General features: G+C 46.6%; 1 protein-coding gene across 14 annotated transcripts in view; it reads right to left on the bottom strand.

The window, feature by feature from the left end:
* USP2 (ubiquitin specific peptidase 2) overlaps window positions 1-25,038 on the bottom strand; it is a 293,747-nt gene that overhangs the window by 187,542 nt on the left and 81,167 nt on the right. For 2 of the 14 annotated variants that reach the window (XM_085645930.1, XM_085645937.1), the window contains exon 1: window positions 12,503-12,653. The exons of 5 other annotated variants lie outside the window; for them this stretch is intronic. The gene's annotated coding sequence lies outside the window, so the exon portion shown is untranslated. Of the gene's footprint in view, window positions 1-10,793; window positions 11,309-11,426; window positions 12,013-12,502; window positions 12,654-25,038 lie in introns of those variants that run through there. 7 more of the 14 variants (XM_085645941.1, XM_085645928.1, XM_085645931.1 and 4 more) reach the window with 7 other exon arrangements.

A 25,038-nucleotide genomic window follows, 5' to 3' on the forward strand; every position in this document is an offset into this window, starting at 1 on the left:
CCAGAGTAGCGTGCTACTCACAGAAAAGCACTTTGACACCTCATCGGGGGGGTAAGCGCTATGTAAATACAATTACAATCTAACTGCCTGTCCCCCTCATGGGTCAAGTACTGTAGATTAATTAACTGTGGAGGCCATATTAAGGTGGTGTGTTTTGTCATGCTAGAGTGATCAGACCCAGACCCATGGTCAGACTGGACAGAAAAACCTAGGCACCCGAAAAACAGAGGCCTCCTTCCATTGGCTAACTTGTAAGAGAATAAGAGTGGGGGCCCTGGCTCCTCTCAGAAGCCTGAGGCTGGCACCAATACCAAGGCTGTGTAGCCTTGAATCCACTTCATGCTGCTTTAATCCACTACCAGACACATCTGCCCCTTCATCTCACTTTTGCAGGTGCCAGCTTTCTCACCTTGTGAGTGTTTTTGCCCCTCTCTTGCTCTGGGAAATGTCTGATAAAAACAAGCACTGGCAAAGCCAAGAGGTTTCTCCTATGAGACACCTATTGGTTTTGTTAATGTTTTAAACATTTTGCTCAACAGTGCGAGCATAACTCAAAGTAAATAAAAAAGCGCTATGGTATGGCCATTGTTGATCGCGTTATGGTGCTTTGTTTTTATTTACTTTAAGCCATCAAACAGCAGCTTGTGCTGCTGTGCAACATCTTTAAAAAAATATTTACAAAAGCCAAATAGCTCGGCGCAAGCTATTTGGCTTTGTTAATGTTTTTATAGATGGCATACAGTAAATAAAAACAAAGCGCGATGGCAAGGCCAGCGCTGGCCGTCATAGAGCTTCTCATTCCAAAGCGGGGCGAGGGGCAAAAAAGGACATGAGGGGGGTTGGGAGGGATAGGGCAAACAAGGAGGACGTGGGAGGGATAGGGTGGGGTATGGCTATAGGGGAGCTGCAAGCAACAAAGGGAAAAAGCAGTGACAGAGTCGGAGGGGGGACTGTGGACAGGGCAAGGTCAGAGGGGGCAAGCAGCAATGGGAGAGTGGCAGTGTGTGGGAACAGGGCACGCAGCAACAAATGCAGGCAGTTACCTCAAGAGATTAAAAAATTAAGAAAGTACAGAGACAGACGGAATTTGACGACTTTATTCGAAAGACGCTGAGAAAATAAGCAATAAAGGACAGTTGGAGGTGGCTGCAAGCAACAAAGGGTAAAGTAGTGACGGAGAAGGGGGAGGAGGGAATCTGTGGACGGGGCAAGCCACAATGTCAGGGGGGGTAAGCAACAATAGGAAGGAGGTAATAGGGGGAACAACGCAAGCAGCAACGAATGAGGGCAGGGGTCAAGAGGGTGGGCAGAGACAGCCTCTAAAACTATGCACTCTGATGTAGTGCTATACTGAGAACTTTTTTTAAACTAGGCCTGGGAAGAGTTTGCAGAGTTCCGCTATGCAGAACTCCGCGAAGTGACCAAAAAGTCTGTACTCTACGCGGTGTTCCACAAGCGGCAGAGTGCGTTTGGTCATGCCGTTCGCATTGATTTATCAGCTCTAGGTGTCTGTCCCACACTGTAAAATCGTTGCGAACGGCACCATACGCTGCGCATCTTGTGCAGCAGCTTTCTCAACGCGAACGGAAGGTATCTCAGCGCAAGCGGTTGCGATCATCTGCGACCTCCTGTGTTGAGAAATCTGTCCGGAAGGTGGATTTTACTCGCTCGCCAACTTGGCATGGGTGAGCGCAAGCGAGGAAAAAAACTCAATGGAGAGTGGAGTGCGGAAAACTCCGCAAAATCGGTGAACGGAGAGGGATTTACTACCCAAGCCTAAAAAAAAAGTACCTCTGCAGGCATGCATGCACAGACAGGAAGCAATGCTGGGTCAAGGCTCCACAGCAGAGACACACATAAAGCCCCAGGAGGAATCTGGAGATGAGGAGGAGGCACTGTCTAATAAGAAGCAAGGAAAAGAGACCAACATGGGCGCGCCAACCAATGGTAAGTAAAGGTAGGTAATGGGCAGGCTCTAAGCCACTTTTAAGTTTTTTATTTTCTTTACAAGAGATTTTGCAAGCACAGCATAAGCGCTGTGCAGGAGAAACTTAAAAACCAAGTACCAGTCCCCAAAAATAAGTGCTGGTGCCTTCCACCGGAAACCACTGGCTCAAATAAAGCACTGCTCCCATTAGCGAATGAGATAGCTATAAAAGTGGCCCACATTTGCAATTCAGGGCAGTTTTCAATGTGTAATGACACGCTGTATAGGTATTTTGCAAGGTATGGAAGACTGCATGGATTTGAGCTTGCCGCAGGCAATATTTGTAGTAATATCAGGGAAATCTACATTACAAAATGGCCCACAAAACCATAAAACAGGCTCACAAATAGACAAAAAGACACACGCTGACCTGTCAGACCAGCCCTTTGGGCACAGCCTGGTTGCCCAATATGCCAGTCCGACCCTGCCCAGAGCTGAAGCAACTCTGACCACTGTGCATTAGCTGGCAATGGAAGAGGTAGTTATAAGCTTACATGGATAGAGTTCTGTCCATGATGGGTCAGGTGAAATGGGAGATAGGAGCTTGGAAAGATGATGGTGTAACAGCTTTGGAGTGGCTAACTTCTGGGGGAGCCACCAGATGTTTGCAGATTTGTTTTCTGTGTCCATTTTGGGGCAGTTGGCATGGCGGTAGGGAGGATTGGTGATGTGTCTGTTGTGAGGCAGCTGGTATAGTGAGGCAACCAGGTTGGAGTTTATAGCGGCGTGTCAAAGGCAGTACTGCTGTCAATAGCTAGCTCCCTAGGGGTAGGTCTAGCTAGAAGTGGGGGAGCCAACAAATGAACAGGGCGAGGTGAGCCTGAGCGGAGCCTAGGAGCTGGCTTGGCTCTTCGAGCCACTGCACGAGCTGAGCCCCGAAAATATTTGCCATATAAATTATACAACAAACATCACATTAAATATGATACAGTCTCTTCAAAAATTAATAAAATTGTATTTGTTTAACATATGGAACATTTAACAATATTAATTCACATTCTAGAACGGAACTGGCAAGTACTTATTGAAAGTGATAGTTTTTAACATATACTTAGAACCATTCCTGGCCCCACCCAGGCAAAAGTGCCAATAGTGAAGTAAGAGGCAAGACAATTGTCACATGAACCCTGTATGTGGTCCACATTCTTATAGACAGAGAAACATTTTAGTCTGTTAAATTAAACATAAAAGGTTTTTGTACAGCTGGTGTGCTTAACTCCTATATTTGAAGGTGCTTTGATATGTGATAGTAAAGAAAAAGTTGGATCAGAAAAATAAAATGTTTGCCAAAGATCTCACTAGCAGGGAAGCCATGATTAGTCCATGTGTTTTGGTTTCACTTTCTACGAATCAGCTACTAAATGTCTCTCCTTTTTACCTAAAATCTTAATGCTTTGTTTTTACCCCTTATAACATGAGGGTAGAGCGAGGGTGGCAGGCAGAAACCATTTGAAAGCTCTACTCATTTTGGACTCGAGGTTATAACTGGACCTTGAGCTGAGCCAGAGCCCGGCTTCAGGGTCCAGCCTGGCTCAAGCTTTCAGCAGCTCGCCCACCGATAGGCCCAGCAGGCTTTGATTCATCTTGGTATTTAAATAGCTCGCCAGATCATACCCTGTGCGTCAGTGGCGTAACAACAGCCCCTGCGGAGCTGGGAGGGGTGCGGGTGAGCTCCGGGGGAACCCCTCCGGCACTGTGCACAGGTGGCAAGCCCCTGGCCTGAGAGCTCCTCAATGGGTCAGGAGTGTGGGGGACCCCTCCATGTACTTTGCAGGGGGGCCCCCTCAAGTTTAGCTGAGCCACTTCTGTGTGCTACCGTCTTTTCTCCCTTATTCCGACATTATTTAAAACATCATACTAGTTCACACATCATGGATACATACAAAAAAATTCCAAGCATCCTTTAAAGTCTAGACATGTGTCCTAGCTACCCTCTTGCGGAGAGAAGCGCTTGAGGCTATGGATGAGAGCGCCCCGAAGAGAGAAGCCCTCCACATATACTGCACTACTTTCCGAGGACTCATCACAGATGGGGATTTAACCCAGGACTAGACTGATTAAGACCAGGACTATACTATTAAAGAAGAGGTCTGCACCACGATAACCTTTTCCATCGAGCCTTGAGAAAGTCCCAGGCTCAATAGCCACAGGGGGCGAAACACGTGTCGGCTGCTTGTACATGGCTGTTTATATATGTATGTATATAATATTTATTAAGCGCGACAAACACCCCACGGGTACCCTGGCGCTGCAATACGTAATTTAGAAAACCAATATTAATCAGAGAGACAATAGAAGAAGTGGACAATAATCAGAGAACAGAGTCAAATTCTAGGAAACAACCATGCCTTAATCCTTTTTCTACACAGAAGCAGGGAATTACACTGTCTGATACCGGGCGGCAGCTCATTCCGCGGCCTCGCTGCAGCAGTGCTAAAAGCACATCCACCCAGTCTGACCCTATTAAACCTAGGAACTTTCGCCGGCCGAAGAGGAGCGGAGATGTCGAGTGGGGATATACCAGAGTCGTTTTTCTTGCAAAGGTTTCGGTCCCAAGCCATGCAAGGCCTTGAACACTATACACAACGCCTTAAATTGTACTCTTTGCAACACTGGTAGCCAGTGGCACATTTTGATCTCTGTCAGGAACACTGAACTGCGTTTTATTTTTTTTAAAAGGAACTCATGTAAAAAAAACAAAGGATGGAACCTTGATTTATTTTGAAAGGAAGGACACTCCTAATCCTCTTCCACATGTTGGGCCTGATTCACAAAGGTAAACTTACACTTTAGTGTGAGTTCCAAATTGTTTTGCAATTCACAAAGGAATTTTACGAGTAGCATCTTTAGGACTGCCTGTCTTTGTATGTGCTGAGACTCCACACCTCTAAATACACTGCTTGTAAGATTGCTTTGTGAATTTAACAAAATACGTTAACTTGCACTAGAGAGTTAATGTAAATTTACCTTTGTGAATCACTGTGTGTACGGTAAGGCGTCGAGGAGGCAACAGCCGAAGCCCTTACTTACCACATCAGACTGAGGAAACAATTGAGTCCTGAGAAATGCACCATTGCACTCCAACAATGCAGTATCCCTCTGATGAGTAAACCACTCCCTCACTATCCTGTAATAACCACATCCCCACTAGCCGCCTTAGTAGCCGGTAGAAGCAAATGTTTCCCCTCCAGTATACTAATGGCACATTCGTTTGAGGTTATCAAGTCAGAGGGTGCTGAATTTCGAAGCAGCACAAAATGGCTTCCGGGGTACTTACCTGACGATACTCAGATCTTACCTATTGAGGACTGCAAGGGAAATCCAGAGTGCACTTCCTGAGTGTAGCTTCCCGGTTTTTGGAGCCCATGTAGCGGTATCCAGAGCTGACTCCCTCTCCTTGGGAACTTGGGGGTTACATTTGAAGCTCAGGAATGGTTCCCCTTCTGCTGGGGCCCTAGAGAGCCGGAGCCTAGGGCAAACCCTACTTTCTTTGGACCTCAGGGCCAGGAATCGGGAGGACAGGACATACCCCCATTCCTCGCGAGCACCAGAGAGCGGGAGCGTAGGACGGGCCCCCCTTGCTCTGCAGTTACATTTGATCGCCTCAGAGTCGAGCCAGTATCAATAATTCAGCAACTTAACGTATTCCTGCCGAGCACAGAACCGGAGAGAGCAAAGCGTCAGCGACGGCACGCGCTGGCCCGTGGTACACACGCACACGCAAACGGCGAGTACACACACGCAAAATCAGAGTACTGGGCATTACACGCAAACACGTGCGCACGCGCGCGGGCAAACACACACACACGTAGTGGGCACCGTCCCATACATACATACGAACACAAATACAACCGTCACCTATCGTCACATACAAAAGCAGAACCATTGAGTGCATGTACACACACGGGTACACTTTCGTAACATAGAAAACCCTGAAGCGGAGCAGTGTATGACTGTGCACCCCAGAAGCACCGACCTGTAACCGGAACTAGCCGTTACTATATCCCTTCACGAAACAATACATTATTGTACTCCAACCCTGCAGGCCATTAACCAAATCACTCTAATGAAGCAACAGGTAAAGGTAAGGCAACGCAATATCAACAATTCAATCCAATGAGCGTATCAGCCCCTCTTCATAAAGTGTGGGTAAAGAGAGCAGAGTGCCAATGCCCATTCAAGCTTTGGCCTCTGCTTGAGTGTTGCTTCTGTTGTCAATCCAGTCCAGCGGTCAAAGTGTACAAAAAATATGTACTAGAATTGTGTGCAAAATAATGTTAATGTGAGGGGCATGTTGGAGAACGGCTACCTCGGGGTTAGTGTGTCTGCCGCTTGCACCAAGTCAATTCTCAGTCACAAGACACTCTGAATGTGTTACGATTCCGAGCATGCCCTCTGGACAACCAAGTGAGTGGCAGGTCTAAGCATTGCTGAGTGGCACATTTGGGCATGTAATGACAGTGCTTAATTTCAGCTGGTGGGGGTCACCGGCAGTCAGTTTTGAACACCGGCACTTATTTCTTCTCTGCATCAGACATTTCCTAGAGAGCAACTCAACACAAAGCGGAAAGACGGAGGAAGGGAAAGACGGAACAACCATGATAAAGGGACACAGCAGGAACCTGCAAGAGGGAGATAATGGGGCAGCAATGTCTGTTAGTGGAATAAACGGGCCTTTGGTTGGATTTAAGACTATGCAGCTTTAGTGTTGGGCGCGCTGACATTTAATTGCACCAGCCTCGGGCTTCTGAACAAAGCTTCTAGCACCGGTACTCATTCTATTACAAATTAAGCATTAAAATGTGTACTGCACCCCAAAGCAGGAGGATTAGAAAAAAAATGTAATAATATTATTACGGAAGGTGCCTGCAAGGCGCCGCGTGGGAGTAATAGTACCGAGAAGGCTAATGGATGTATGCCATATTGTTGCTGCGAAGATTCAGGATTCTTGTCCATTCAATCTGTAGAACTTTTGCCCATGTAATTACACTGGAAGACGAGAAGAAAGCAGCGGCGTGACAACGCCCATTCAATCCTGGGCCTCTTCTTGGAGATAGGAAGAGTTCGTTCTCCGTGCACATCTAACCTTCAATCTGTTGAGTTAATCACCCATACATAACAATGTAATACTCTCTGTTCGCCCATTTTATCGATGGCCTCTTTTAATAAAGTGCCCACTAAATGCCCCTATTTTTGGCCTCGCTGCTATAATCAGACATATGTAGCACTACAAAGAGAGTACCTCTGTCTATCGACGACTAACATATGTCGCCTATAGATTTGCTAGATTGCACTCAACTTCTTGTATCCAGTCCTGGACTTTCATTTTACAAATCGCTTTTATTAAGTGTGATAATCCAATTGTGTCAAAACAATCAAAGCCGCTAAATCCGATAATGCATTTATTTGTTAATGTACAAATCTGACACACTGGGACACTGGGACTTGCATGTATTAACAGTGGATAGTTTTTATTGTTTTTTACACTAAAATAGAATTCTCGTATACTAGATATTTAATTTTTTGACACGAATTATTCTTTTCAAACCAACACCTGTCTGTGTGGCAAATTGTAACAAAACAAGTGTCGTGAATGAATTTTCTGTACAGGGTAGCAAGGATTGTCCGTTATCTGGGGTTTGTTTACATTAATGGCGTAGAATTTATTGCACGTAATAAACTGCGTAATGGGTGAGACTGATTGGAGAAGAGCTGTAGAACGCATGGCTTGGTACCGCCTTTAGGCAAGGGCATTGACATGTCAAGACGTTACTAGGCATGTTGTACCTTCAACACCAGACCAGGGAAAACAGCAAATGCCACTTGAGGAATAATTGTGCACAGGGTAGCAATATTGTACCCAGGACCCTTATTCTTATTACATCCTCTAAGGTTTAGGCTTTCAATAAGTCAAACCTACAGCAAATAACAACTGACGGTTGTTTTGGCTGTGCGCCCTGACTGTGTGTGGCAATTGGCCCTTGTAAACCACAAAAATGTGCCACTTCGAGCTGCAGCGGAGATTAGCCCTAATCTAGCCGTTTGCCACCGCGGTTCCACAGACGCTGTTCCCGTTGCGTCTTGTAATGTCGAGTCTGAACCGGCTGAGGGCCCGTAGAAGCTCTTGGGTGCTGACGCATAAGCATTTAGTTTCCCCATCGTCTCTCCTAAATGGGGTTGTGAGTAACGAGTAGGGCAGGCACGCGCCCACAGACACGGTGTTGTGTGACAGAACACACCAGCATGCAAACACGGCCGTGCTGAATCTTTAGGACTACCAGAGCATGTAGCTACGCACAGGACACAGGAATGTGTAGTAAAACAAGGCACCTCCGAACCAGGGGTTTAATGGAAGTTACATAGGGGGGGGGGGGGGGGGGGTGTTCACACAGCACCAGACAATGCTATCGTTTAAGTCCAGAATACATATTAATACACAGATGACCCCGCGCACAGAGCCTCAGAATAACTAATAATACACTAATTCATAGACAGTTTTGTGAAAACAATGTACTCCGTGATATTTACAAGTACACAGCACCCTGGCGTAATCTGTTAATATACAGTCACGAATTCAAACAAAGTCATAGAAAGTACCTCAGATTATCTGGAGATTCGCCGCCTCTGACACTGTCTAGTGATACACAGCACCTCAGAATATTTAGTGCTACACAACTTCTCAGACTCACTCTAGTAACACACACCACCACAATATTTAGCAAAACATATCAGCTCCCACTGTCAAGCAATACATAACACATCAGAATATGTGGTGCCAAATAGCTCCTCGTGCTATCGAGTTACACACAGCACCACAATATTTAGTAGTCCACAACAATGGGACTGGCTGATGAGACACAGCACTGGAGAACATCTACTGATACACAAAGAACCCTTATGGGTTCCCAGAATGCCTGAATATATTATATTTTATCAAACAAACAAAAGGGGATGGGAGGAATGCCTGGAGTAGGTCCATCCACTGGCAATGGCTGGTTCATTTGTCCTCTTTGGCACCTCAGTTTGGACCCAGCCATAGGTAAATCAGTCCTGATCCTGCTCCAATAGGAACAGTCCAGCCCCAACTACCAGGCAGGTCCTCCCTGAACCAGAACACAAGTAACCCAAGACCGGTTTTGCCCTGAATGGGGTTCTTCCGTCAGGTATAGCTTGGTTCCAGTGGCACAGCGAACACAGGCCCCACGTCTGGGCGTAGCCATGCTCACTTAGGGCGGTACATCAAGCATATAAACGGTGATGGGAGGATGCTTACAATAAGTATAACAACTGGCAATCGCTTGGTTTAGCACTCCAACCCATGATTCTTTTGCCCACAGAGCCACCTCAGGTGGGACCCAGGCAGGGCTTTAAGTGGGCTGGGTCTTGCCAGTGCTCAGCCCCGGCAGTTCTGAAAAGCAGGTGCCTAAACGGGACCCTATTAGGTTCTCCATTTTTCCCCTCGGGGTGGGAGAAAAAAAAATCAACAACTCTGCAATAATAGCACCCGTCACTGCTTTTGATGTAACTTCAAAGTGACTCGTTTTTCAGGTTTATATAAAGCTAACTTGAGCACCAGCTACATTACACAAGGACGTGTTCATTTTTTGAATCACAGAATGTTGAGCGGATGTCAGGCTTAAAAGTCGGTAGCTCTAGCCTTACACCACAACCTCACCTACAAGAACTGAACCATTTTTGATATCATATACAAGTAAGTTATGGGTGTTGCTAATTTGTATGTGCAATGTTACTTATTGTGTTATATATCTGGATGAAAGGACAGAAGCAGCAAATACCAGTCGGGCGGCACACTATGCTGAGCACAGATTTTTAGCTTATGTGTTGTAAACCACACCCTTAATTACATCGGCCATGCCCCTATGCGAGACCCCCCAGTTTTCTCATCCCACTTAAAGCCCTGGACCCAGCCATAAGCAATTGAGCCTTCGCCTTGAATAGGACTAGTCCAGCCAGAACTGCCGGGTCCTAAGTGCACGAGTATGCCTAGACATGAGTCCCGTGCTCACTGTGTCCCTGGAACTAAGCTACACTTGTCTGATGAGCCTCAATCAGGGTGAAACTGGTCCTGGGTTGCTCGTGTTCCGGTTCAGGGAGCACCTGGCCTGGCAGTTCGGGCTGGACTGTTCCCATTGGAGCAGGATCAGGACTGATTTGCATATAGCTGGGTCCAAACTGAGGTAGCAGAGGGGGGAAATTGGCCAGCGACTGCCAGTGCTTAGACTTACTATAGGCATTTCTCCCATCACCTTTTGTGTGTTTGATCAAATGTAATAGATTCAGACCCAGATCCCACCCCCTCTTGCCCCCCTGCCCCCAACCCACCCTGCTCCCTTGATGGAGACCACGGGCCCAGGCTCAATGTAGGCGAGCAACCTACCTTAATTCGAAACTGTCTTTACATTTACAACAGTATATCGCTGCCGCCCCTGAAATACACAACTCACGCACAAGAAAGGGAGTGATGTGCCTTTCTTCTAGTTCTCCCCCCACATACACACTTTTCTACCCCCCCTAACTCCACGCATGAACGGACTTTTCAAACACACTGGATCTCACTGAATGTTTGCCAGCAGGCAGCACGTGACCCAAAAAATGAATATGATAATGATGTCACTCGAAATAAGATTAAATGATTTCTTGCCCGATAATGATATCACGGTATGTACATTTTTGGGCCTGGGGCCCAGATCAGCGTAACTGACGTGGTGAATTCCGGCCACGCTGACATCACGCAAAACTAAATTAAAAAATAATGACACGTCCTTCCTCAGTTTGACTGACTCACTTCATTATCCAACATACTTGTTCAGCGCAGCGCGGCAGGATGGTTCCTCGAGGAGCAGCCGACGGGCACGCGGGTGTGGGGGAGTTGTTGATTACTCCCCGCTGTTGCAGCTGGGCTGACCCCTAAACATGGTTCAATCCGCAGCGTTCCCAGAAGCAGTGGGATGACTGTGAGAAATCAGTAGGCTACCGTGCACGAGGAACAACAGAAGCCTACAGCCAAAACCAGCGTTGTTGTCGGCAGGCATGCGCGTGACCCTGCCCTGCAGCCTCTTTTCCAAACTTGCCAAGTTTCAGAAGCACCTGCTGTCCGGGAGGCCGCTAGTTTGGGACAAGTGCGCAGCTACCATTGGTGCAACAGGTGCAGTGGACCCAAGGCCCAGAGTCCTGCGGGTCCATTGAATTCCGATAATTGACGTATTTTACCACTGGTGAGCTGAGAAAGGGACAATTGTCCTTATCTGCATCAGGGCCCATAATCCTTACTACCCTCCTTGTTAGGACCTACCTTGGAATGGGCGCGGGCATACCCTAAGAAGCAGAGGGGAGGTCTCTAGCAGTCACCCAACATCCCTCCTCCCCTTCAAACCCACCCCCACGGCGTCCGTGCCCTGTAAGCTCGTCCGGCACTCACCTCCAAGACTGCAACACCGGAGGTCCGTGTGGAAGGGTGCATGGGGCAGGCAGGATTCAGCAGGACTGCTCCAAGGCTGGGACCTCTGTCTGGCCCCCTACCACCACAATTACCTCTACTGCCTCTCACCTTCTCCCCGTGACACTTATTTATTTTAGTTTTATTTGTTTTCCTCTCCTGCTACCCTCAATGTCATCCGTGTGCAACCCCCAGTTCCCATTTCCTTACTCCCTAGACCCCTACACCTCTTAGACATCCCTGTATTATTCCACGTTTCACCCTCCTCTTCTGCCCCCGTCCACTCGTTCTCCTCTCGGTTCTCAAACTCGCTTCAGTTTGCCTCCCCTTCTGCAGCTATCTTACTTCGCAACTTATCTTCCCGCCGCCCCCTCTCTCTAGTCTTACCTCTTCTGTACTTCTTCAACTCCTGGGTCTCTCTGCAGCCCACTTTCGTTTACTCAAGGTTTCCCTCTCTCATTCCCTTCCTTACCCCCTGCTCTCTGATCTTGTCCCCTCTTGTCTCACTCTTGCCCCGCTGAAGTGCTGCGTCCTTCGCCCCCTCCTCTCTCCCTGCTTCTCTTCTGTCCCCTCCACCGCCTCTCTTCGCGCGTTCCCCCCTCCCCTCCCACCTCTCCCGTCCTCTTTCGCTGGCTCACATGCCCTGTGACTCGAGCCCGGGAGCGCCATGGTAACCTCTCTAACACAAGAGCCTCGCGGAGCGCAGCGCAGCCCCGGCACTGCCCATGTGTGCAGAGGCACAGCAGGTCCAGACTTGCCTCCTCGGGGCAGGGGATGCCAAATTGCTCCCTCAGTCGCACCCCCACCAGGCACTAAGAGCTGACCGTAGCCCCGAAGCAGCGGGGCATTCTTTTTGTGTGCAGTTTTAGACCCGAACGTATCAGAGAATGAGCACCAGTTGCAGAACAGACGGACACATTCATTTTCAGACGCGGGGAAAGTAAGTGATTTGCCCAGAATCACAGGATGTTCGAGGCTCCCGCCAGACTCGAACCTGGTTCCCAGCTTCAAAGTCGGCCGCTCTAGCCGTTAAGTCACCTATAATACTACGTTCTTACCTGCTCCAGTGCTTTGTGGTACTTGCAGTCTTTGAGAACAATCTCTGACTGATGGTTGTTCTATTCCTAAATGTTACCCATCTTTTCCCCTCCACATCTCAGAGACACCTGACACAGCACACAGACCATGGACTCACATCTCTCACATCTCCCTCCCCCAGCACCGGGGGCCCTGGTATCTCAGATTCGGTAACCAGACCCCTGCCGCGAGACATTCCTGCAGTCCGAGGCCTCTCACGACTTAACCCTTGCTGTCCCTGGAGGAAGGCGCGCGGCAAGGGACAGAGAGGCCACCCCGCCTTGTTTACACGCGGGGGCCACACGCATGCCCACCTCTTGCACAGACACACCAAATCTCACACAATGGGAGTAGTAGCGGCGTAGCGCCCCTTTGGGGGCTGGTCTCACACTTTGAAGCCGGTCTTGTTCATTGGTTGCGAGTCTCACAGTTTTGGCCAAAGTAGTACTTGATGGGATCAAAAAATTCACACCGTCACGGTCTGACAGACTGCACAGTAGCACAGCCTGACAGCCCGGGAATCTCGAAACCAGGAGCCAATCCAGCTCACTGAATTCACACCTAGGTGCAAGGGCGCAATTACTCTCGAACTTCGGAGGGGGAGGGGTGGCTAACAGGCCAGCTATTGGAGGTTGGGCCTAAAAAGGCAAGCAAGGGGCGGAGCGATCCTTACAGTGGCAATTCGCACATTTTAACATATTAATCAAATCTGACATGATAACAATAAACAGGTTTAATTGGATTAGACAATGTTTATAGTCTACTAACACATTTGTTTGAAAAGGGGAAAGAAGTGATTTGACAACCAACAATCAGCTTCTACATATTTCCACACAAAGAAAGCACTTTAGAACCAGTTTTCTCCAAGTTATAACAAGATGAGGGCCCTTTTTGTCAATTTGCTGAACATTCTTTCGGCGCAATGACAATGGGCTCATGAAACATTTTTAAGTCGAACTTAAAAAAAGACCCTCCTGTCTGACTGTTGCCTCTGTATGTTTTCAGTCTGCACATCGGGACATTGCAACATATGCTTATTTGTGGCTGCACACGTACAGGGTTAACGCACGTGGTTTTGGAATGCGTGATTGGCAGGCCTCAGATCTGATTCCTAATGCATTTTCCACTCGTACTGAGATTCCCTTAAAATAGCTTTTCAACAAATGGTGGTCCAGCATGCAAAGGAGGCACGCCTTGCTTCAAGCTCCAGAACACATAGAATGTGGGGCAGAGGAGCTTTGTCCTGCAAAGGGGTCATTCCAACAGAAATCATGTCTCTTGATGGGATATGGTATATTAACAACAGCCATGCTTTTAATTCTGTTCTCTAGCCTGCTGCTCATGCAGCGTCAAATCCACTAAACTATCAATGTTGTTTGGAATCCTTTAGGGGCAATGTGCACTTTAAAATGCAACATTTGTTACCACTTTCTCCAAAGCTCGTTTGAAAAGAATGACTATGTTTTCCTGAATGTCTATACTAATAATAGCAATTAGCCTGGCCTCGGTGCAGATAGGGGCAACCTTGACGGGGGCATAAGAAGGACACCAGACAAACAACATAGTTACCTGTTTATTGTTGTAACACTGGAACAAGTAGTGCACACAGTTGTGTTTTCATTGTGCATCACTTTTGCATTGTTGACATATTATGTGCAATATCTACTTTATGCTGCTTTTGACAGAGCTAGGCTTAGCTTGATGAAACAATAAGGCTTCACAAGCATTTTGCTGCCAAACTACACTAGTTTGAAGAGGCGGGGCACAGTGACACAATGCTAAAATAAGAGGAGTGCTGGTGTACTTCTACTGCATCAACACCATGCCAGAGATAATCCACACAGGGCATATGTTAAAACAAATTAACAAAACACAAAAGCTCTTTTTAATCAAAAATGGGGGGGAACAAGAGGCTGTGGGGTAAACAGGGTAAGCTGGTCTCCAACTCACATGTATCACACAACAAGAAGCTACCCTATTAACAATTCTGATTTTTAATGCATATAGAGGCACATTATGTCAATGGTTTAGGTGGTGTTGGACATTACAAAAAATGTATGGACTGGCCTCAATCACCACCAGGTGTCATGTTTGATAAAGGGCGGGCCTGAACCTGGAGACAGGGAGGCACTTCTAAAACTAAGTGGGGGCCCGTGCTGAGAAAGTGAGTGAGTGATGTTTAAAAACCGATGCACAATTCTGGGTGAATTGTTTTAATAGTGCAGAATGTGCTCGATATTACAAATTAGTGATGGAGACTAGGGAGTTTAGTACCCCATCTCCGTCTGTGTTGCCAACATGTTTCTGCCTATACGGCCAGGAAGGTCCATAGCATTCATCAGGGCGTGGGGAAAAAAAGGGGACTCCTATCTCGTCTCTAAGAGACAAAGATGAATCCACTTTTTGTAGGCTGGGACTAATCCAGCTCTACCGTCAAATTTTCAGGACACCCTATTATAGGTGTAGGGATGTCCCATGGGAAGGGAGGAATAGAGGGACCCCTGTAGTCAAACTTACGTCAAGGTGAGTGCTTCGCTTTATTCCTAACGTCCGTCCTTGTCGCTTCCCCGATGATCCAGCCTACAAAAAGTGGATTAATCTTTGTCTCTTAGAGACGAGATAGGAGCCCCCTTTTTTTCCCCACGCCCTGATGAATGCCAAGGACCTTCCTGGCCGTATAGGCAGAAACATGTTGGCAACACAGTCGGAGATGGGATACTAAACCCCCTAGTCTCCACCACTAATTCTTAAGATCGAGCACATTCTGCACTATTAAAAGAATTCACGCAGAATTGTGCATCGGTTTTTAAACATTACTCACTCACTCACTTTCTCAGCACGGGCCCCCACTTAGTTTTAAAAGTGCCTCCCTGTGTCCAGGTGCAGGCCCGCCCTTTATCAAAGGAGGTTTTTAAATGGCGAGGACAGCCGATGATGAAGCATGACACCTGGTGGTGTGTGAGACCAGCCCATACATTTTTTGTAATGTCCAACACCACCTAAACCATTGGCATAATGTGCCTCTATATGCATCAAAAATCAGAATTGTTACTAGGGTAGCTTCTTGTTGTGTGATAAAACAAATTCAACACCTGTCTTACTGTGCAATTCTGAGAAGCTGATCATAGAGGCTCTTGGTTTAGTTGAGAGAGGTATGTCTCTGGTTAAACATAAATTATACGTTCAGGCATCACAGAGCTATCGCCCAGTCTACCCACAGGACGGGTGCCAGACATCTAAGCTTTCCCTTAGATGACAATGCTTCGAAAACATAATTTCCAATTGATTTCTTCTAAAAATTGCTACTGGCCCTTCGTTTGGTGCTTGAGGGAACCCACTAAATATACTGAAAATGTATACATGCAGGATATGAGTTGAGTTGTGACTTGTACAGTGCAACCAAAGTCCTAAGGCAGAACTGACTAACAACATTAAGAAGGAAATGAATATAATGGATAAAAGATGGGGCCCGATTCACAGAACTAACTTAAGACAAAATCCTAAACTTACTACCATTTTGGTATTCACAGAAGGCACTTACTCATTTCGGTATTCACAGAAGTTAGGAGTCTTAACTTTAGGACTCCTAAATGCCTTCTGTGAATACCGAAAGTCTTAAAATTAGGATTTTTCTCAGTTTAGGAGTCCTAAAGTTAGGAGTCCTAACTATACTACTACTAAACTGAGAAACATCCTAATTTAAAGGCTTTCGGTATTCACAGAAGGCATTTAGGAGTCCTAAAGTTAGGAGTCCTAACTTTACTACTACTAAATTGAGAAAAATCCTAATTTTAAGACTTTCGGTATTCACAGGAGGCATTTAGGAGTCCTAAAGTTAGGAGTCCTAACTATACTACTACTAAACTGAGAAAAATCCTAATTTTAAGACTTTCGGTATTCACAGAAGGCATTTAGGAGTCCTAAAGTTAGGACTCCTAACTTCTGTGAATACCGAAATGAGTAAGTGCCTTCTGTGAATACCAAAATGAGTAAGTGCCTTCTGTGAATACCGAAATGAGTAAGTGCCTTCTGTGAATACCAAAATGGTAGTAAGTTTAGGATTTTGTCTTAAGTTAGTTCTGTGAATCGGGCCCATGAATTTTAAGAGCCTACTTTAACATAAAATGTTTTTCTATTTTGGAAGGCAAAGAAGAGTGCATTTCCAATAGAGGAAGCAACAAAAGCGAAGGAACATCTCTTTCTACACCTCACCTACAGCATTGGGAAACTGATAGCAGGCGCGCACAGCCAAAATGAAGGGATTGCTTAGATTTGGAAGCAAACACATAAGCAGCATGGGTCCTGTTCCATAACAGGCTCTGTGGGAAAAGTGTGATGCCTTATAATGGATCCTTCTTGAAACTCACAAATAGTGCAGCTTATGGTGAGCCGTGGAGAACCTAGGAAAGTCACACTGCCATATTCTAAACACCTTGAATCCTGTAAATAGCTGAATTAGGAAGACGAATGTAGCAATCATTGGCATAGGTCAATCTAGAAATACTAGTTGCATTAACAAGAAAAGCTTTCAAGTGCCAAGGAATAAAAAAAAGGTTTTGCAGACATGGTGGTAAGTGATAACTAGGTCTTTCATCCGTGTTGATCTATCACCATGCACTGTAAGTAGCCTTATGGCTCCGATTACAAGTTGCACAGTACAGGCAGGGCCACATCAATAATTGCTAGTACCGTGCAGTAAAAACCCATCAGTACTGTGCAATTACTGGTGAAACTCCAAATAATGGGGAATTACTGTGAGGATCTAGATTTACCAGGTATATTCTGCATGGTAATCTCTTTTCTGTGGGATTTAACACACCTTTAGCACCTGCAGTACACTGATTGAGTGGTAAACATGTGTTGTGGTAAATATGTTTTGTAAGTAGGGGTGTGCGGTAAACTTCTCCCCGCCGGTAGAATTCGCCGAGTTTTGCCACTCCATATTCCGTTTGGAGCTCAAACTCTGCCATCTGTAGCAGAGTTTACCGCCACCCATGCCCCACACCTATTTGCTGAGGCCAACTCCTCCAGTGGCAGGGGTGTTGGTGTTAGGGGGTCGGGCACAATTTGATTACTTACAGCAAAGGTGGGTGATGCTGCATTAACCCTGTTGTGACCAATTAAATTACAATCCTGAGTATGGAAGGTGCAGCTGGGGCGACTGCGGAGTGGATGTATGACATATTCACACATGCTTTTACAATGCATACCTTTACAATGCGGGCATTACAACGCACGCGTCGTTACTAAGCGTTCCTATACAACTCAAGTCGTTACAACGACTTGCCTTAGGGAAGCGCTGGACATTACAATAGTATATTTTACTATTCCAATTCCAGTCTGTGCAACAGTAGGGAAGGTGTTGGATTTATAATCCAGCAATGCTTTCCCTAAATCAAGTCGTTGTAACGACTTGCGTTGTACTAGAACGCATGGTAACAATGCGGTTGTTGTACTGCCTGCGTTGAAATGGCACTGCGTGGTTCTGTCTGCGTTTTAAATGCTGTTTCCGCTGCAGAGCGCACAACAGATGACCGCAGCTGCAGCGTCCTCTCCGCAGGCTTTGACGCCTTTACACCCTGTACCTCAGCTCATGGTGAATTCATTAACTTGTTCACTTCTGACTCACTGAGTTCCGCCCACCCCTAGCTGTAAGGTGCAGTTAAAGGGAATGAGTAAGGAGGGTGAAGGAAGGAGTAGGGAATGTTGTCTGGCAAGGGGCAAGGGCTCCCCCCTGCCTTGTTTGAGGTTTGGGTAGGGGTCATAGAAGGGTCCAAGCTGCAATGCAAACGGTTCCCAAACTGATCTAACCTGTTTAATTTTCCAGCCGATTAAATGTGGTTCGCAGTTTATGCACCCAGTAAATCTGCGGGAAGGAATGCTAGACCTTTTATAATTGTTCAGAACAGATTTTCACAGAGGAATGCTGCTCCACACAGTTCCCATAAGGGGCCTATGTGTTTTATGGGCACCTTGCAAGTGTGATGTTTAAGAAGGAACAGAATGACACCATGAGGCAGGAGCAGCAATGAAAAACAAGCAAAGCCTCCTCTTCCTGTACATGTTTTTTGAATGCAGGAGCATCTCTTAAACTTGGTGAAATAAAGAGGTGGGCAAGTCAACTCATTAATAAGAAGAACTGAGCCAGAGCCAAACCGAGTCGAGCCGAGCCGGGGGTCTGGCTTCGCTCTAAGAACCAGTGCAAGAGCCGAGCCATGAAAATGTATGGCATGTAAATCGTGCAACTAACATGTACAAATATGTTAAAGTCTCTTCAATTAAAAAAATATATATTTTTAACATGCAGAAGTATTTCACTTTAGTACATCATAATATATCACTGCATTGAGATGCATTTGTTAAAACTGAGAGATAGTTAAACCAAAGCTTAGAAAAATGTATGTCCCCCCAGCCTGACAAGAATGCAATTAGTGAACTAATAAGCAAGTCAGCTGACATGTGCACCATACATGTGGCCTATATTGTTATTATACATGCAGAAACATTGTAGCGTGATAATTCAAACACAAGAGAGTTTTGCAAGGAGGCTCGACGGAATAACATATAAGCCTAGGATCAAACTGTTTGGTCCAGATTTTCCGATTTTGCATTCTGCAATTCAACCACAAGATGGATTCCTGTTCTCTCTCATGTCTGAGCTCAAAGGTTAATGCTTTGTCTTCAATTCTGGGCACATGAGGTTTGAGCACACATGAAAGTTCAGCTCGTTTTGACTCGAGGGTCCGAGAGGACATTGAACTCGCCCAGAGGCATGCATCTGGCTCGATCCTGGATGGCCCACCTGAAGTTTAATACACTTTTAAAATAATGACTTGCATATTCCTAGTGCTTCCAGTCGCGGGGGTGGAGGGGGAGGCATCCTAACACTATAAATACACATGACACTGTTCCCCAGTGCACCTACCAGGATTACGTTTTGTGACTGTATGGTCATGCACGCAGACATCTGCAGCGGTCGCATTAACCAGTTGAGCTGTCCCAACCTAAAGAAGGCATTTCCTGCAAGTTATTTGAGCTTATGTTTATTTCTCATTTAAAGAGTGTGAATTGTATTTTTATTTATTTATTTATTTTTATTTCAAAATACTTTATTGATTTTCACAAGGTATACTGAAAGCTTAAAGCAGGGTAAGCATAAGGTATCCAAGGCGAGTTTTACATATGTAGTCAAAAAGTGAGGGCAATGCGCCTTTATGGATAACATGAGTCTAACCCAAGCGATCAATGATAGGAGAAGAAAGGACAGGCAAGAGAAGGAAAAAGAGGAACGAAAAGAGAAGGGAAGGGAAGGAAGAGGAGAGGCTATACGAGCTGTGTCTTTGCTTCGGCATTTCAGTGCATATGTTTTTATATGCATTTCCCTGGAGGTGAAACCCAACATAGCTGCAGAATATGCTTTCCTTTTTGCCACGCCTCTGACCCGTCACCTCTGAAGACAGGATCACAGTTCCCAGTAGCCGCTGACAAAGATAAATACTGGCAGGGTGGGGGGGGGGGGGGGGGGGGCTGGGGGGGGGGGGAGTAGGGGCCAGCGAGAAGCACGAGGGTTGAGAGTGCGGTGGGCGTTTAATAATAAAAAGTGAAACACTTACCGGGTGCTGCCGGCTGCCTCATGCTCCTCTGCTGCCAGTTCCTAGTCCCAGCACTCCCTGGGGCCACATCACAACTCCCCATCCAATCCCGCGCTGCTCACAAGCATGAGAGCAGCGTGGGGATTGGCCTGAGTGGGCTGGAATAACGCTCGCTGAGGCACATGGAGTTGTGCTGTGGAACACAGCTGGGTTGGAGAAACCTAAGTGCGCATATCTGTTTGGTCAGCCTACGATGGCCAGCCAAATTGACAGGCGCACTTAAAAGTGCACCTACCACTCCTCCTCCCGCCTCCCATGGGCCGACCAGCCCCTCCATGCACAGGCTGGCTTAGCCAGCAGCTGAAAAATAAAATATAATAAAATATATTTTGATTTTTCAGCTGCTGGCTCTGAGCCAGTGGGGCCACGCTCCTACGCCATTGCAGAGAAGCCGCCGCTGCAGTTTCCATTATTTTTTATGCTCTTGAATTTCTGAATGACCTGCAAAATACTTCATAAGTGACTGACAGTAAGGCCTCATGTGCTTCGCAGCCCAGCACACATTATTTAAAGAACTGTGTGTGCACTGGAAGCAGTAGCACCTCGGGCTAAGACATGTAACGTTGGGGCGGGGTGGGGGACAGCTGAAGCCTTTTTAGCCCAATGGGCATTGTACTTCTGACTTGGTGCATAGCCTCACTAAATGAATGTAAGACTCACACCTTGAGGGACATTCTTGCTAAATGAATGCAAGTCCCTTGGTTATATACAACTTACAGACCAAAGTGCTAGACAGCCGGGCTATCACACAGGTTACCTTATTCTTATAGACACATAGTGAAAGTAACACATCTCTCCACCAGGTTATATATAACACTTAAAGGCACTGATATTAACACTCAAAGTGCAACCATAATCCAGGGTCCGAAAACCCGCCCTAGTTTTACCGCTCTCCATTCTTCTTGCCAACAGAAGTCCCATACACCCCAGGATCTACTTAATAAAGGCCGCAGCGCAACAGCGCAGTGGACGTGTGCATCTGGTGCACCAAAGGTGCGGAAAAGCAAGCCCAGCGGTGCCGGTCCGCACCTGGCCCACACAGCGCCACGACCCCTGGTCCTCCTGTACCCTGAAGACATAACATCGCAAACCTTTACACCCTAGACACCGCATGCCACAACAAACACTACCACCACGCCAATCCATGGTAGGACCTACCTGCACCCACTGCCACTCCACCTGCAACGGCACACACACCAGCCCACTAACCAGTCCCACCCCAATAACACCACAGAAACCACCTGAACATAAACACCAACTCACATGCGCCCTTCTCAACACATGCTCACTATGCAAACACACCACCGAGATTAGGGGCCTCATCTCCACCCTCACACCTGACATCCTCTACTTTACTGAGACCTGGCTATACCCCACTTTGGAGCCTGACAAAGCCACAGCAATACCCGAAGGACACAACATCACCCACTGCTACGTAACAACAAGCCTGGCTCCCCAACATACACAAGGAATCCATCCATCCAATACACCACCACAAATGACAACATCACCCCAGACATGGAAAACCTCAACTTCTGACACCAGACAGAAAGCAAAACCACCAGTAGGTGCACCCTCATTTATCGTCCTCCAGGAACACATCCAGCCATCTGCAAGTTCATCATCGACTTCATCGCCACCTTGCTATAGACTCCAACAACTACATTTTCTTCGGTGACCTCAACTTACACCACAACAACCACAATGACTTCACCACTACCAACCTCCTCGACAACATGAACAACATCAGACTCACCCAGCTCATCCACGATCCCACGTACACCGCAGGCCACATGCTAGACCCCATCTTTACCTTCAGAGACTGCAGCAAGTACATCCACACTACGGAACTCACCTGGACCTAATACTCCATCGTCCACTTCAACATCACCAGTTGACGGACCTCTGCCCCCAGTCTGCTCAAGGCCCCCCCCCCACAGCAGCTGGTGCAAAGTCTCAAAGGACACATGGATCGACGTCCTCAACACCACCCACCCCATTTCTTCCAACAACATAGACCAGAACATCAGACACTTCAACAATTGGATCACCAACTGCACTGACAGCGTTGCTCCCATCAGCACCAACACCTACAGAAGGTCCACCAAGCAGGCTAGCTGGTACACTGAAGACCTTAGAACTGCTAGATGGCACTGTAAACAGCTGGAAAGGAGATGTTGCACCAGCAAGAACACGACTGACAATACTGCCTTCAAGACAACCCTCAACCTCTACCACAGACCGTTGAGAGAATCTAAGAAAATACCTTAGCCTGACATATCAAATCAAGCTCCAGCAAAGAGCTCTTCAACATCATTAAAGAATTCTCCAACCACTCAGCTGCAACAAGCAAAATTACCCACTAACAGAATCTGAGACAATCCTGCAAACTTCTTCTGTGACAAGATCTCCAACATCTACAGAAACTTCAAACCCCAACCCAATTCAACCGACTTTGTGAAGCAACACAATGACCCGCTACCACCACAGACATCCGACTAACCCACTGGAGCCAGCTCGTCCCAAAGGACACCTTTCCATCATGAACTCGGTCCACTCAGGGGCCCCAACTGGCCCATGCCCTCACCACTTCTTCAATCTAGGCAAAGCCCAAATAAGCCGCGTACTCACCACCTTGTTCAAATCCTCAATTGCAACAGCCTCCTTCCCCGAGAACTGGAAACATGCAGAAGTCAGTGCCCTACTTGAGAAGTCATCAACAGACCCAAGCAAACTCAACAACTACCAGCCAATCTCTCTGCTGTGTCCAAAGTATTAGAAAAAGTCATCAACCACCAACTCTTCTCACATCTGAGACCCATCTCCATGCTCCTATTCCCGGTCAAAGTCTTAGAAAAAGCCATCAACCAATAACTCATCAAGCATTTGAAACAGAACTATCTATTCGACTCCTCCCAATCCGGATTCCATAGCAACCACAGCACAGAGACAGTCCTCATTGCCCAACCAATGACATCCGAGCCCTACTCGAATGGGGAGAGACTGCGGCACTGATCCTCTTAGACCTCTCGGCAGCCTTCGATACGGTCTTCCACCAAATACTCATCACAAGGCTGCACAACATAGGCATCCAAGGAGCTGCTTCCAGCCTCTTTCCTCACCAGAAGAATGCAAATAATCCCCCTTCCCCCATTCACCTCTGAACGCAAGGAAATTATGTGTGGAGTACCCCAAGGATCCTCGCTTAGCCCCACCCTCATCAACACTTATATGACACATCTGGACAGCATCGCAAAACCCATGGACTCAACATTATATACAGGTGTCGCCAACTGTATGAAGGACAACTGCCTGAAGCTCAAAATGGACAAGACAGAGGTACTGATTTTCAGATACAAAAGCTCCCCTTGGGATGCATCCTGGTGGCCCTCAGAACTCAAACCTACTTCTACCCCCACTGACCCCGCTAGGAACCTTGGCATCATTCTGGACAAGAACCCAGCCAGACTCAGGTCAACTCCTTCTCCTCCTCCAGCTTCTTCAGTTCAGTTCAATAAGCTTTATTTTGACAATACATGTCATAAAAGAATTGTCACATAAAATACAGTTTAAAAATATAGAACAGTGGGTTAAAATATTTTTAAAAACGTGCAAGTAATCATAAGAGTCAGCTTATCCTAGTACATTAAAAAGACAAATTCATGACACAAAAGCAGCAGCAAGGATAGTTACAAATGAATAAAAATGTTGGAGTATTTAGGGAATGCCAGAGCTCAGGAGTGGTATACTGGCATCACAATCAAGGGTGGGCTTCATTCCAAGATCAGTGATTTTCAGTCAGAAGTAGTGATCTTATGGTCAACATCCATCTCAGGAACTTAGCTATGGGCATTGCATCGCGAGGTGATGGATCAGTGAGCAAAATCCTCAGGGCAACACTACTTTGTCTGGTGCCCAGCTTCTTGCAGGTCTGTGAAGCTATACTTTACGGGGGGCCAGCAAAGGCGGGGCAATCAAACAACGCATGAGGATAGGTTTCTCCCTGGTCTGTACAAGTGGGTCATTTGTTTCACATGATGTGGCCTATTTTGCAGTGAAAGAGTTTAATGGAAGGGAGCCCACTCTAAATTGACAATACAATTTGCGATCAAAGGGTTTTTAAATTGTGTCCCTGAAAAGCTCAAAGCTTGGCCAAAGTTTGAATGTTAAGAATCTCCCCGTCAGCATTGTACAATCACATGATCTAGTGGTGTTTTGGCCGACCAGTTCCCAGTATCTTTCCTTAATTATATCTCTTGATGGGAACTGGGCACTAGCTGGAGTTTTCCACAGTTGCGACAATCACATGCTAACCAGGACACTTTTGGTATCACGCAGCCAGCTGATTTTGGGGAAGTGATTAGACTCAATGATATCCCTTAGCACAAGGTGGCCAATTCTGGGGAGAACCAGATTCTGCACCAGTATAAGATAGCGCGTAGCCTGGCCAGGTCTACCAGTGCTTTCCTGCCTAGGTCATTCAGCAGGGGTAACACAGGAGTGCTTTGTGGTAAGCTGGCTCTCATTCGGAGGAACCTATTTTCCGCGGAGGCAAGCTGCACTAGTTCTAAAAGCCCCATAGTTCTGCCCCAAACGAGCTCACTACTTTCACATTACAAATCTGCAACACGAGGTTAATTGGCTTTGTCAGAGATATTTTAAATTCATTGTTTACGCCCTGGCTAGTTGGCCATGTTTCAGTATCATAGTATCAATGTGGGGCCTCCATCTCATTCCCTTCTCCAGGGTGATTCCTAAATAAGTGAATGCGTCTAGCTGTTCTAGAGGCACCCCATCCAAAATTAATTTACCCCTGAATGTTCTCTGCTGTTTTAAAAGTCATGAATGTCGTTTTTGCTGCATTG

The sequence above is a fragment of the Triturus cristatus genome, chromosome 3_1 (assembly GCF_964204655.1).
Source record: "Triturus cristatus chromosome 3_1, aTriCri1.1, whole genome shotgun sequence".
NCBI lineage: Eukaryota > Metazoa > Chordata > Amphibia > Caudata > Salamandridae > Triturus > Triturus cristatus.